We start from the raw sequence: 14,493 nt of genomic DNA on the forward strand, positions 1-14,493 counted from the left end.
GACACAACAGCCTTTTTTCAATAGTGAAAAAGTTCTGATACAAAATATATGCTGCTTGTTTTGTAAGATCAGACTTTCAGATTTTCCCTCCCATTCTGCTACATCATTTCAGTCTTCTAAATCATTTTGTTCCTTCAATGAAACTGCCAAGAAATATTAAAATAGCATAAATCAAAATGATAGAGAAAAAAAAACTCTGATATTCCCTGATATGCAACAGAACAGGCTTTCAATAGATTTTCAAAGGTTTGTTCATTCAGACCTTAGTGGGGTTACTCCTTGTTGATATGTACTCTGTTAAAAATCTTAGCATATGAGGGACTCTGCACTACATTCCATTTTACTCTTCTCTATTTGGAGTATTTAGCACATAACTCTACAGTTGTGCAATTCTGCATAAACATTACTTACATAGGCTATAAATGCCAATGCCAAAGCCTACATTCCCAGATGGAGTGGCAGCTCATTTGTGTTCCTGAATGCTTCTGTTTCATTTCTTGCTGTGTTCCGGAAACATTGTCAGTAACACCCCTGGATTGTTCATTCTTACCCAGTTATTAATAAGGCAACAGTCACTCCTCTGTAGCTACATGGAATTTCTAGATGTATTAAGAAAAAAAACAAAAGAAACAAAAAAACCCAAACAAACAAGCAAAAACAACAACAACAAAAAAACCTGCATTATTTTCTCTCCTAGGATTGTGTCAGCTCTGGACTTCTTGCTATGTTTATCTGCCCGAAAGGGATGTGCAGTATAATTTATCTCACAGTGCCATGGTATAACCACTGCAGAGAACAGTCACTGGGTGCCTCAGTTCAGTCCATTCACCCCTTTCTCAGGGCCCACATGTGAAATGTGACAGATAGCATAATTTTTTACTGGGTAGTGATCACAAATGCTTGACTAGAACATAGGTATTTTGCTCTTGCTTAGAGGGACTCAATGTGAGATAATTACCACAATTTCTGGTTTAGAGCATTTGTCTTAAAGTACAAGGCATTTGAATTTTCTTAGGCAGTCACTTGCTTTCACAAGGCAGGAAGGCATGCAAATGAGCATTCAGAGCTGAAGGTTTGTATCTTATCAGGTCCAAACATGACTATGCTCTGCTGTGGCTGTACAGAGATGTAAACAGGCTCACTGTGACTTGCAAAACTGCACCTGAACCCTAGAACCCCAAATTTTCTGTTTCTAGGTGGAGGGACATGAAGAGCAGTAAGTTATATGCAGAGGTACAAAACACCCCATTGTGCCTCTGAGTAACTCATGGACCCCAACCTGACCCTGAGTATTCTGAGAGGTCAGTCAGCAGCAGAGTGCTCTGGTGAGTCCTCCCTCTTGAAGCCCCAACTCCAACCATAGCAGCCTGCCTGGCAAAAGCTGGAAGAGAAGATACTGCTCTGGAGATCCTATAAAAATGGTCACATCCCTTAGGCTGTAGGGTCTTGACCCCCTATGGAGTACACCATAGGAAACAGCCTTGCACAAAGTCCTACAACAATGTTATGTACTCAGTTAGTCTTTGAGTCAATTTAGCCAGAATTTGCTACATAGGCAGAAACATGAGGATTTTGTAGAGAGATTATAGTGGCATATGAATAATATGAGAAAATTAATCTCCTAAGATAAACAACTGTTGGGAAACACCTCACAGGGAATTCAAGGTCATGTTTGCCACTCTCCTTATCAGGAAATAAATGTGTGTGCAAAGAAGTACTCACAGGAATTTTATCATCTCCCACCCCTCTGGTAGAGTGGAAGCCCTTTCTTCTCTCTGCCTTCCCTCCTCTTCCTCACCCCCCCCAAATGCTTGCTGAGAGCTAAAGCAGCCACCATGTAACCCAGCTGGTCTCTTCTGGAGACTAAAAACCCTATGTGAGCTCACAAACAAGAGATAGGATCTCATTTTAGGAAAGATACAAAACATGCAATAGCAACTCTTGCCAACATAGTCACAGGCTGCTTTTCACAGGTACGCTCAAGCCTAAGATGTTTTTGTCCAGTTCAGATATTGAACAAACATCTACATGTTTGCCTGAGAAAAAGCAAGTCTCAAAAAGGGGTGTAATAATTTGACAGTGGCAAGAACAGCACCAGAGTTTTTTGCTGAGTAGATAGGTCAGCTTACACCCTGACCAAGCATCTTGGCCCATTTCAGCCCTTCTTTAGTACTTCATTAATGCAAGGCTGAGGGGGAGGATCTCAGCAATGTATATAAATGCCTGAAGAGGGTGCAAAGAGGACAGAGCCAGGCTCTGGGCAGTGGTGCCCAGTCACAGGACCAGAGGCGATAGCACAAAGTGAAACACAGGAGGTACTCTCTGAATATCAGGACACATTTTTTCACCATGAGGGTAACTGAGCACTGGCACAGGCTGTCCAGGAAAGTTTTGGAATCTCCATCCTTGCAGCTATTAAGAAGCCACGTGGACATGGTCTTGAGCAACCATCTCTTGGTGACCTTGCTTGAGCAGGAAGGTTGGACCAGATCCTCAGTCCTGTGATTCTGAGAAGGGAAAGGGGAAAACAAACTGTGTTCCTGAGCCAAAATTTGAAAGTGGTTTCAAGAAGTTCCTATCTTTCATAGTGAGAAAATAAACTCCAAAAGATTTCTTATAAAAGATGGTGAGTCTCCTCCCATGCTGGCAGAATCACTCTCCACAGGTTTGGATCACCAGCTGTCCAAGGGAGAAGGAAAGCAGGAATAGTAGGGAATTGTCTGGCTATTGTGTCCTAGGCAATACCTCATAAGACAAAAAGTTAACGAAGAACCAAGTTATCAGAAAATCACATTGTATAATCAATTGCACCATTTCTATAACAAGTTCCAGATTTGCAAGTATGCTTTCCAATTGTCAGCTTGCATTTTGCAGCAACTTTCATCTTTTGACAAGTGGTGATCACTAGTTTGTGTGTCATCTAATGCTCTGTTTTTGAGGAAAAACACCACAGTCAGACCCAGTGCAAAGAATGGCAGGTATATTTTTCCCACTTTTTTTTCCATTTTGGTGGTGATACCTCCTTCTGTGCCTTATTTCCACTGGGTTACCTTTTGCTGTGTGTTGCAGTTTTGGGCTCCTTGTGACTTTCACAGGCCTAAGCTAGAGATAAAATCAAAAGTAGAGTTAAAATTGGCCTCATTTTCCTTTCGGTATGAGTTGTGCACATAAACCATGACTCATCAGAGAGCTTGGAGTCACACCCAAGAGCACAATGAGCTGACTGGCCAGTAGCTTGAGAACAGGAGGAAACCCAGATAGACACAGCAGATGGGTGAAGATTGGCCCCTCCTCTCACTGGATCACCACAGTGGCAAACAAAGGAGCAATCATACAGTTTCCCAATCCAGCCTCCAACTCGGTAATGGGTCCCAGGAACTGCACAGCTTCTGTTGTGAGGCACTTAGCCTGCAGCTCTAAACAGAAGCAGGCACTGAATCAATGTTTCCTCTCTGATGACAAATGGTAAAATGTACGACCTCAGAAAAATAAAACCCCTTTTTAGGAAGCTGTAACTGTGGACTTAAATGTCGAACAGTCAAAACTGCCTGCCTGGCAAATCATCGTGTGATCAATGAGCAGGAGAAGGTTACAATAAGAATGTGATGCTGTGAAATTAAAACCCAGCCAAGTATTTGAATGTATGGTATTCATTCCTAATTTCACTATGCTTTCCAGTCTTAGCCAGTTCTTTAAATGCATCATTCACTTTTGCAATCATCCTGTGTAGCAAAAGCAAGCTGGATGATCACAAAAAAAAAAACAACTTTATTTAAGCAAAGGCTTAAAAAAAATTAAAAGCTTAATTGACTACTTCAAAAAAATATGTTACACCATGCTGCAAAAAGTCATATGTTGTCTCTACTTTATGCCACTGTCAGACATCTCCAAGAGCAAATGCTATTTCATTTTTCACTGTTCTGGTCCCATATATTTACAGTAGCCTTCGTACAGCCTAAGTGTAGGTTTTTCAGAAACTTTCTACCAAAAGAGTGTGAAAATAATGCTTTTCCAGGCATCAGAAGGTAAATATGATTAGATATACTGGAATAACAATTAATTTCTACATTTTCTTTCGGAGATGTTGAATGTTGAAATATTTCTGTCTAATGCCAGAAAAACCAGGCTTTTGAATCACTTAACCAGTATTTTTGTTGTTCATCTGTATTTCTTAGTTGTGTCTGACCTCTGGGATGATTGTAGTAGAAAAACATTCAGCTTTTCTTTCCTTTCTTCACTATGACTCAACATCCTTCTCCTCTCAGGGGTATGACTACAGTTCTTAGGGAATCAGGCCAAAGTTTCAGCACTTCTACTGCAGAGCATGTGTGTGAGAGAGAAGCCGCTTCTTTCCTGCTTACAGGGTCTTATCCTCAAACACTTTTGTAATTTAAGAAAACTCAGGTTACCATGGATATAATGAACATTTTCTGGGGTTTTATCTTGGGTGGGGAGGCTTTGCATTTTACTAGCAAAGCAACAAACCAGTACTCCAGATAGCCCTGATAATGTAGCACTGGGGAGCAGTCTCCTCTCTTAGAGCAGCTTGGAGTAAGAGCAAGAGAAGGGCCCTGAACCAGACACAGATGCAGTCCCAGCTCTCAGTCCTCCTAAACTGAGGGTGTGCAGAGAAGCCATCCCAAGCTGCTAATTCAGGAGACTGTCAACCACTGTATCATAAATTAAAGATAACAGATGGGCTTTTATTTCTCTAATATCACAAAGGCCATTTTCTGAAGAGATGACTCTCTTCCCCAACATAACCCTTTCACAGGGGACGGGCACACGGACATGGTGGGGGCTGCTATACATTTCATTTGTGGTCCTGTGCATGTACATCCTCAGCCCCTCAAGCATGAGGTGTTCCACCAGGTCTCCCTCCATTTTCCCAAAACCTCTGTACTTCCACGGATCTGCTTGCACATCTGCATCTGGCTGAAATCTAAGCTTCTGCCGGTTTCATGCTTAATGGTTTTCTGCTGCAGGGAGTTAATTCACCTAAAACCCACACAGCTGTGAAGCCAGAGCATTACTCCAGACTGCAAACACTCATGGAGCCCTGGATGACATACACTGGCTTTCCCACACACCCTGAGGTTTCCTCCCAGGCTTCAAAAGAGCCACTTTGTGATAATGCCTGGTCTGGACAGTCTGGCTGCAGTAATTTTGCCTCACCTCCTGACCATTTCTGGGATTTTCCCAGAACCCTTAGAAGAGGCATTGCTGGCTGACAAAATTACAGTCATTACCAGTTTTACTCCAGGTTTCCAGGAAATCAAATCCATTTTTTATGAATAAATTGTCATCCTTTTTCAAGCTAAGTACCAGGATGGGGCTTTTTTAGCTGTCCTGCTGCAGTTCTCAGTCTTTGGTCTTCTGACAGAAACACAGAATTCTCATGGTTGAAAAAGACCTTTAAGATCACCAGGTCCAGCTTTCAAAAAATCCCCTCCCCACCCCCAGGAAAAGAGGGAAGGGAAGGGAAGGGAAGGGAAGGAAGGGAAGGGAGGGGAAGGGAAGGAAGGGAAGGGAAGGGAAGGGAAGGGAAGGGAAGGGAAGGAAGGGAAGGGAAGGGAAGGGAAGGGAAGGGAAGGGAAGGGAAGGGAAGGGAAGGGAAGGGAAGGGAAGGGAAGGGAAGGGAAGGGAAGGGAAGGGAAGGAAGGGAGGGAAGGGAAGGGAAGGAAGGGAAGGGAGGGAGGGGAAGGAGGGAGGGAGGGAGGGAGGGGAGGGGAGGGAGGGAGGGGAGGAAGGAAGGGAAAGGGAAGGGTAAGGGAAGGGAAGGGAAGGGGGATGGGAAGGGGAGGGGAAGGGAAGGGAGGGAGGGGAGGAGGAGAGGGAGGGAGGGGAGGAGGGGAGGGAGGGAGGGGAGGGGAGGGAGGGAGGGAGGGGAGGGAAGGGAGGAAGGAAGGAAGGGAGAAGGAAGGGAAGGAAGGGAAGGGAAGGGAAGGGAAGGGAAGGGGAAGGAAGGGAAGGGAAGGGAAGGGAAGGGAAGGGAAGGGAAGGGAAGGAAGGGAAGGGAAGGGAAGGGAAGGGAAGGAAGGGAAGGGAAAGGGAAGGAAGGGAAGGAAGGAAGGAAGGGAAGGGAAGGGAAGGGAAGGGAAGGGAAGGGAGAAGAAAAAATAAATAAAAATAAAATAAAATAAAATAAATAAATAAAATAAAATAAAAATAAAAGATATATATCACCATGATCACCAGAGCATGTTCTGAAGTGCCCCATCTACACCTTTTTGTAATACCTCCAGGGATGGTGGCTCCACCCACCCCATAGAAAGTCCATTTCAGTGCCTCACTGCTCTCTCAGTGAAGAAATTCTTTCTGATATTTAGTTTAAACCTCCCCTGGTGCAAGCCCATGCCATTTCCTCTAGTATTTCCATCTCATTCACCCTCTTCAGCCTACTTAAGCAGACCTTTTATTTTCCACAGCTAGACCATTTAAATCTGTTTCCCACCTTTTTTGGTATTGCTTACACTTGGTTTATAACCCTTCTCACAACATAAAAAATTCTTATTCTTTTCAAGACAAAAAATAAAAATAATAAAAAAAAAATCCCTTTTTTCCCTCACTGAAACATTAATGTTTAATTTAAGGCTGATGGCTTTAAAAATAATACCTGCCAAAAAAAATTATTAGTTTTTAACTGAGAAGACAGATTCCATTTTTAGAAGCTTTGATGAGAATTTGGAGCAAATTAGCTTTCGTTTTAAGATAATCACCTTTATAAATGTATTGAAAGGAACAGTTTACTGTAATGAGATTTAGTTCTAGATTAAAAGATTTTTTCTTCTTTATACAAAGGGAATTAAAAAATATTTTCCTGTGAGTAACAGTATTGTTTCCAGAATGGACAAAAAGAGTTCTGTAAGCAAGAAATCATGAAAAACAACTATGTGTATTGCTAAGAGTTACAACAGTACTGCACACATTCAGCAAAAGATAGTATGTGAATGAATTTTTTAAAAATGCATTTAAAGACTTTAAAAATAAGTCAGTTTTTCAGCTTGTACATATTGACATAGCCCTGAGGTTTCAGTCACTTAAATACATCACATACCGTAGTAGCTCCTTGATAGCTCTATTTACACTTAGAAAATGTTATCTAAGTGTAGATATAAAAAAACCCCAAGCAACCAGCTTTTGTGTTTGCAAGTTCACAGGAGGGAGTGGCTTCGTTTTCCTTCCTTCATGGGAAGGACAGGCAGGGGAAGGAGAGGTGGTGGGGTGGCTCTATATGTTAAGGAGTGTTTTGATTTCATGGAGCTTGATGGGTGATAGTGATGATAAAGTGAGTGTTTATGGGTAAGGATGAGGGGGAAAGCAAATAAGGAGGATGTCCTGTTGGGTGTCTCTTGCATACCACCCAACCAGGATGAGGAGGCAGAAGAGGCATTCTACAAGAGGCTGACAGAGGTCTCACAACCGCTACCCCGTGTTCTGGTGGGGGACTTGCACCTACCATGTCTGCTGGAAGTATAATGTAGGAGAGAGGAGACAGGCTGGGAGGTTCCTTGAGTGTATGGAAGAGAACTTCCTGACACAGCTGATAAGTGAGTAAGAGGTGCCTCGCTAGGTCTACTGCTCACAAACGGGGAAGGACTGGTGGGGGATGTAGTGGATGGGGCCCATCTTGGGCTTAATCAATTGTGAAAGGTCACATTCTCAATACTAGGTAAAGCAAGGAGGGGCAGGGAGAGGTTGCAAAACCTCCACCATGGAGTTCTGAGGGAGAGACCTTGGCCTGTTCAGAGCACTGGTTGAGAGAGTGCCTTGAGAGGCAGTCGTAAAGAACAAAGGGGTCCAGAAAGGCTGGCATTGTTCAAGGAAATCTTCAGAGCACAGGAGCAGCCTCTGCCCATGTGCTGTAAGACAACGTGGCAGGGAAGACAACCAGCCTGGCTGAGCAAGGAGCTTTTGCTGGGACTCCGGGAAAAAAAGGGGAGTGTGCTTCCTTTGGAAGAAGGAGAAGGCTCAAGATGAGTACATGGACCTAGTTAGGTCACACAGATGAAAAATCAGGAAGGAAAAAGCGCAGCTGGAGCTCAATCTGGCTGCTGCCATAAAGGACAATAAAAAAAGTTTTTACAGATACACCAAGAGCAAAAAGAGACCCAGGGAGAATTTCATCTCTTATTGGATGTGGGGGGAAACATTGCAACCAAGGATGAGGAAAAGGCTGAAATACTTAATCCTTTCTTTGCTTCCATCTTCATTGGTCAGAGCAGCCACTCCCAGGGTTTTCAAACCCCTGAGCTAGAGGATGGAAACAATCACAGCCCCCCCATAATCCAGGAGGAAGCAGTTAACAACCTGCTATGGCACCTGGACACCCACAAGTCCATTGGGTTGGATGGGATCCACCCGAGAATACTGAGGGAGCTGTCAGAGGAGCTCACCAAGCCTCTGTCCATCATCTACTAATAGTCTTGGTTAAAAGGGGAGGTCCTGGATGACTTGCCAACTTGCCTTGGAGGCCTGCCAGCTTGATACCTATCTACAGAAGGGGTAGGAAAGAGGACCTGGGAAACTATAGGCCTGTCAGCCTGACCTCAGTGGCCAGAAAAATTATGGAGCAGTTCATATTGAGTGTGCTCACTTGGCATGTGCATGACAGCCAGGGGATCAGGCCCATCCAGCAAAGGTTCAGGAAAAGCAGGTCCTGCCTGACCAAACTGGTTTTGTTCTATGACCAGGTGACCTGCCTGGTGTATGAGGCAAAGGCTGTGGACATTGTCTACCTGGACTTTAGTAAAGCCTTTGACTCCATCTCCCACAGCATTCTCCTAGAAAAGCTGGTGGCTCATGGCACAGACACCTATGCTCTTCGTTGGGTTAGAAACTGGCTACAGGGCAGGGTCCAGAGGGTTGTAGTCAATGGAGGTAAATCCAGTTGGCTGCTGGTCACCAATGTGTCCACCAGGGCTCAGTTTCAGGGCCAGACCTGATCAATATCTTCATTAATAACCTAGATGAGGGCATCGAGGGCTTCATTAGTAATTTGCAGATGACACCAAATTAGGTGGGAGTATTGATCTGCTTGAGGTCAGGAAGGCTCTGCAGAGGGACCTGGACAGGCTGGACCATTGGGTCAAGGTCAATAACATGGGGTTCGACAAGGCCAAGTACTGGGTCCTGCACCTTGGTCACAACAACTGCAGCATGACAGACTTGGGGAGAAGTGGGTGGAAAGCTGCCCAGCAGAAAAGGACCTGGGGGTACTGGTTGATACCTGGCTGAGTATGAGCCAGCAGTGTGCCTAGGTGGCCAAAGAAGGCCAGCAGCATCCTGGCTGATACCGGGAATAGAGTGGCCATCAGGAGAATGGAAGTGTCCCCATACTCAGCACTGGTGAGACTACACAAGTCCTGTGAGGAGAGGCTGAGGGAACTGGGAATATTTAGTTTGGAGGAGGCTGAGAGGAGACCATATTGCTCTCTGCAACTACCTGAAAGGATGTAGGGAGGTGGGTGCTGAGTAAGCGAAAAATGGACTAGAGGGAACAGCCTGAAGTTGCACCAGGAGAGGTTTGGACTAGATCTGAGGAAGAAATTCTCCACTGGGAGACTGGTTATGTGTTGAAATGGGATGCCTAGGGAGGTGGTGGAGTCATCCCTGGAAGTATTTAATAGCCTTGTAGATGAAGCGTTTTGGGACATGCTCTAGTGGGTGATAAAGATATTGATATGTACATTTTATTCAGGGGAAATGTTGACAGTTGGATGTGGTGATCTTAGAGGTCTTTCCAACTGTGGTGATTCTGTGATTAATTTACCAGACTATACGTGGACTTTTACTCTATGTGACTCCTACAGAATTAATATATGAATTTGCTATGAATTTTTTAATGTCTACAGCCAGGTCTTCAGCCTCTGCCCAGTGAAGCCAGGGTGGCAGTTTCCCCTAAATGACACCTGACACGGCTCATGCTGTCAGTGAGTGCAGGAGTACAACAGAAACAGGAGAGGAGCTACAGTAGTTGTTCCAGAGAGACCAGCTGGGACTTATTCCCATTACATCTGCTATCACTGCATGCATGTCTTGCAGATGTGCAATGCAGCTGCTGCACCTTTGTATGGAAAACCTGCTGCTCTGGGGAAATGGTCTTATTGCTGCACATGAATGCAATTTACTGGTTGTGACACTGTGGCCAGTGCTTCCAGGACAGTATCAGACCCACTCCGTATGTGCAGTGCATTCAATCTGTGCATGTAACCCTGGTGCATCTAGGACAACAGTGTGTCTGCTACATCTGATTTACTGAAGTGATCTGTATGCTTATGTGGCTTATGAACAACAAAGTTAGATTTCCTTATGGATGTGAAACCATTCTGGCACACTGTAGGTAAGGGACCAAAGACAAACACTTCTGACACTGAGGTGCCTACTTAGCCAGAAAACAAATTGGACATTTCATGATGAAAGAAAGATGGGTGTTTAACACCTATTTAGCCCTTCAATGACTCCACAGTGCTTTTGCTCCAGAGATTTTGGATCCCAGCATCCTGTAGCAGTATGGGGGCACAGGTTCAGTTAATGCATAGCCCTCTGAGTTACCTGTCTAGCCTAGCCCAGATATCCCTCGGCAGACAATGATGCCAGACAGGCATCTCCAAAAGGAGTTTCATCACACCTGTCTCAGACTTCTACCATAGGAAGGGAAGAATTACCCTGTGGAGATGCCTATCTAGTCCCATTGACTGCAGGGGAGCCCAGATAAGTAGCTTAGACTAGACAGCTAAATTTTCAGATGGATAAAGATAGGTGAGATCAATCACACCTTAAGTGTTGGGATATGTTGCAATTTACCTCTGCAGAATATATTAGCCAGGTTTATATGAAATGAAATCAGCTTCAGCATAGGAAGAGGGGCAAGGTCAGAAGAGATCACACACAATACAAAAGATGGCCTAAACGTTCCTTATTTATGTTACAAATGTCCTAAGTGTTCCAAGGTTGTGCCTTGCAGTCAAGACAACTAATCTCCAGAGATAAGGCCACTCTCATCTCTCTGGGTCATTACCTCTCCATAGATGAGCCAGAGCCCTGTGGAATCAAGCCATGGAAGTGCTAGCTGAGTGCTGCATCTAGTGTGCCAGAAGCAGTGAACAGCACTAGCAAACAGACAGCTATAGCCAAGCTTCTTAGGCTAATTACAGCATTTGATATAAGGGGACTTGGAATGCCTTTAATGTCATCAATGTATCGGGGAAAAAAATGCATTGCAATAAAAAAGGACATTTTTTTTTGGTATTCTTCTAATTATATTGTTGTATTTGTTTTCATGCTCGCTAATTCTGTGAACATTTATCATCTCAGTCGTTATTTTATCTTGAAAGCATTCATTACTCATCTTCAGGAAGACATACTTCCTTGTTTTTCAGCTTAGCTCCCAGATCTCCTTTTTTTCTGGTTTTACTTCTCCTTTTTAGGAAAAAAAAAAAGAACTTTTTTTTCTTTTCTCTCTCTCCAATTGTGTCTAATTTCAATGAGGAAAGTACTTATTTGGTTCTTCAGTCTGACTATGAGTGAGAAGCAAGCTATTATGCCATAATTTCATTCCCTGTTGTGTGGGTAGTGAGCATTGCATCATCCCTAGGATCAAGCAATGAAGATCCCTACTTGGTGGGTGCAGTTCAAGATTTGGTAGCCAGTTTTCACAGTAAGAGTTCCTTTTGTTTTCATGTTTTTCTTTTTGTTTGATTTATTCTCTCTTCTGCGCCCTTCTCTTCCTCACATAAAACTTAAGAGTAAGACTAGAAAAAAACTCTCTCTCTTTTTCTAATAGGGGGTATTTTGAGTTTTCTGCTTATGCTTAAACATTGAGTACATCCAGGATTTCTGCAACTCAGTTTTTACCATCTAAATGTTATCTTAAAGCAGTTTTCTTCACATTTGAGTACTATCAGATTGGGAATTTCCAACATGTAATTCATGCACGAGAATGACAAGTCATAGAAAACATACAAAGCAGCTGTAGAAACTTAGATTCAGAATACATTAAGAACTGGTAGCACCCAAATCTCAAGAAAAAAAAAAAGTACTTATTTGGATATCATTATCAGATACATGTCAAATTTATTTGCCAACAAACTGCTTATGTTATTTTGTAAAGAAATGCTGGTTGTATTGAGAAATATATTGACTAGTAACTAAAAATAATTGAATGTTGCCTTCTTAATGAGGTGAGGAGCAGCTGAGTTGTTGAAAGAAATGTTTTAGTATCTATCAAAATCAAAAGCTGCAGAATTTTGTCCAATACACTTATTGTATAAATGGCAGAGAGAACCACAACCTTCCTACAACATGTGTGATTTTGCCAAATCTCATGTGGGACCAGAAATATCCCAGATGTTAATTTTCAAATGCAGAGGTATTTAGCAAATTGAAGCCAATTATTTCTTGCCTAATCAAAATACAAGAGTTGTATAAACACAGGAATAACAGTTGTGTTACAAAGAAGACTGTGAGAGGGGTTATTTTGATTTATGAAGCACTGGGTATAACTTGTCTCTTTAGCAAAAATACACATGAATGGATTCATTGGAGAATTCCAAAGGAAAAGGGGGGAGTAGAAAGGTGATCCTTCCTCGTAGTGGGGAATTCTTTTCACCTCAGAGGCACAATGCCTCCTTCAGAAAACAACACCAGTGTGTAAAATGAACAAGCAAAGAGCACAAGTGTATGTATTCTTAAAATTAATAAGAGAATATGCAGATTTACTCTTAATTCAGCAATTGTTTTTGAATCTTCCATTCCTTGCCTGGTTGCATCCATTCTTCATGTTCTCTCAGTATCTCTCAATGTGATACCCTCTTTGCTTCATTAGTTCCAGCATGGCATAGGTGCAACACTTTCGCCCTGGCTGTTGGCATGGATAATCACTGGGTACATAATCCTGTTTGCTGCAGGCCTTTCAGAGAAAGCATTGCTTGACTAATCTCATGTACAGCTAACACAGTAGATTGTTGACTTTCTTGATGCTGCTTTTATTTCTTCCGTGTGATTGTCAGGTATAAAAGACAACAGTTACTCAGCTGTATTAGCACATAATAAAGCCTCCAAGAATCCAGGCACACGTAAAAGTAAAAAGAAAGGTGTGTCACTCTGGAGGATGCCTGCAGTTTATGTGCCAGGTCTACAGCAGGTGTGACAAGAAGACAGACTTTCACCCCTGGTGGAAATCACCTGGTGTTAACATCTGCCTTGAATGTTGTTGCCGAAGGAAACGATAGCTTTTATTTCTCAAACTCTTCCACCTGCATGCACAATTTTCAGAGCAAGTACTATGAATTCTCAGAGCCAGGAGTGACTAGGAAGCATTGAGTAAGTAATCTGGAACTGCTACTTGACGTATGGTTTTACAGTGCTTTGGGTTGCAATTTTTATTTTGGGTGCTAATGAAGATATCTCATTAAAGAACTGGAGTAAAAGAAATCTTAAGAAAATGCACCTTACAAAGCTGAGCCTAAAGGACTTAGAAATGATCCAAGTGCAGCCTGTGAAATGCAGCCACTCCCCACTTGAAACTAATCCCATTCTGAACCCTGTTTTCAGCTAGCAAGCAAATAAAGCTGCTGGGATTTCCTGCCTGCTATCAGTTTTAATCTAGTATGACTTTTGAAGAAAACTATTGAAGTGTTTTTTTTGGGGGTTTGTTTGTTTGTTTTTGGGTTTTTTTGGTTTTTTTTGGTTTGGTTTGGGTTTGTTTTTTTTTTTTTTTTTTGTGTTTTTTTTTTTTTACAACTAGTCTGTTGTGAAAATGAAACCATTTGGATCACTGGACGGGGTGAAGTCAGTTCCCTACCTGTGTCATTTTCAACTGGTTTGGCACTGCCAATTGCCCTTGTAATGGTTCTAGTCTGTAGAAGAGTATCAACACATGTAAGAGTAAAGTAGTATTAAAAGTATGTTTTTAAGAGTGACACTTCATCCTTTTCAAACATAGGCATTTTTCCACATGGTTTTATGTTTCTGAATTATGCAAGGTCAGTCACTGCACTCAAACATGAGGGGAACTCCCTCCCCTTTTATACACACCTATCATTACTAATAGATCTTTGCTCCTACCTTCCCAAAAAGCTATCAGGAAGACTAATATGAATTTTAGAATGTCTACTGTAAAACCAGCATGAGAAAGTTACGTGTCAGTTAAACAGTGTAAGACAGGCTCTGCGTTTCTTATCTGCTTTATTTTATGAGGCATAAATGCAAACTTATAATTCAAATGTAAACAAAAATGTTAAACTTCGTTGTAATGCTTTAACAATGAAATTCCCATTAGTATTCTTGGCAGTGCATCTTTTACCGTCATTAATGTTTTATTGAGGGTATCAGCCTCTGAAAGAAAGCTGCCTTCAATGGTGCCTTGTATAAACAGGTACATGCAGTTTACCCTTTCTGATCTGGCCAACAGATAATTTTTCCCCTTTAATGTGCAAAAGAGGGGAAGGTTTTTTCCCTTTTTCCATCTTTCAATCAGTGTCCTTTTGCAAG

Source organism: Calypte anna, chromosome 1 (assembly GCF_003957555.1).
Source record: "Calypte anna isolate BGI_N300 chromosome 1, bCalAnn1_v1.p, whole genome shotgun sequence".
Lineage (NCBI taxonomy): Eukaryota > Metazoa > Chordata > Aves > Apodiformes > Trochilidae > Calypte > Calypte anna.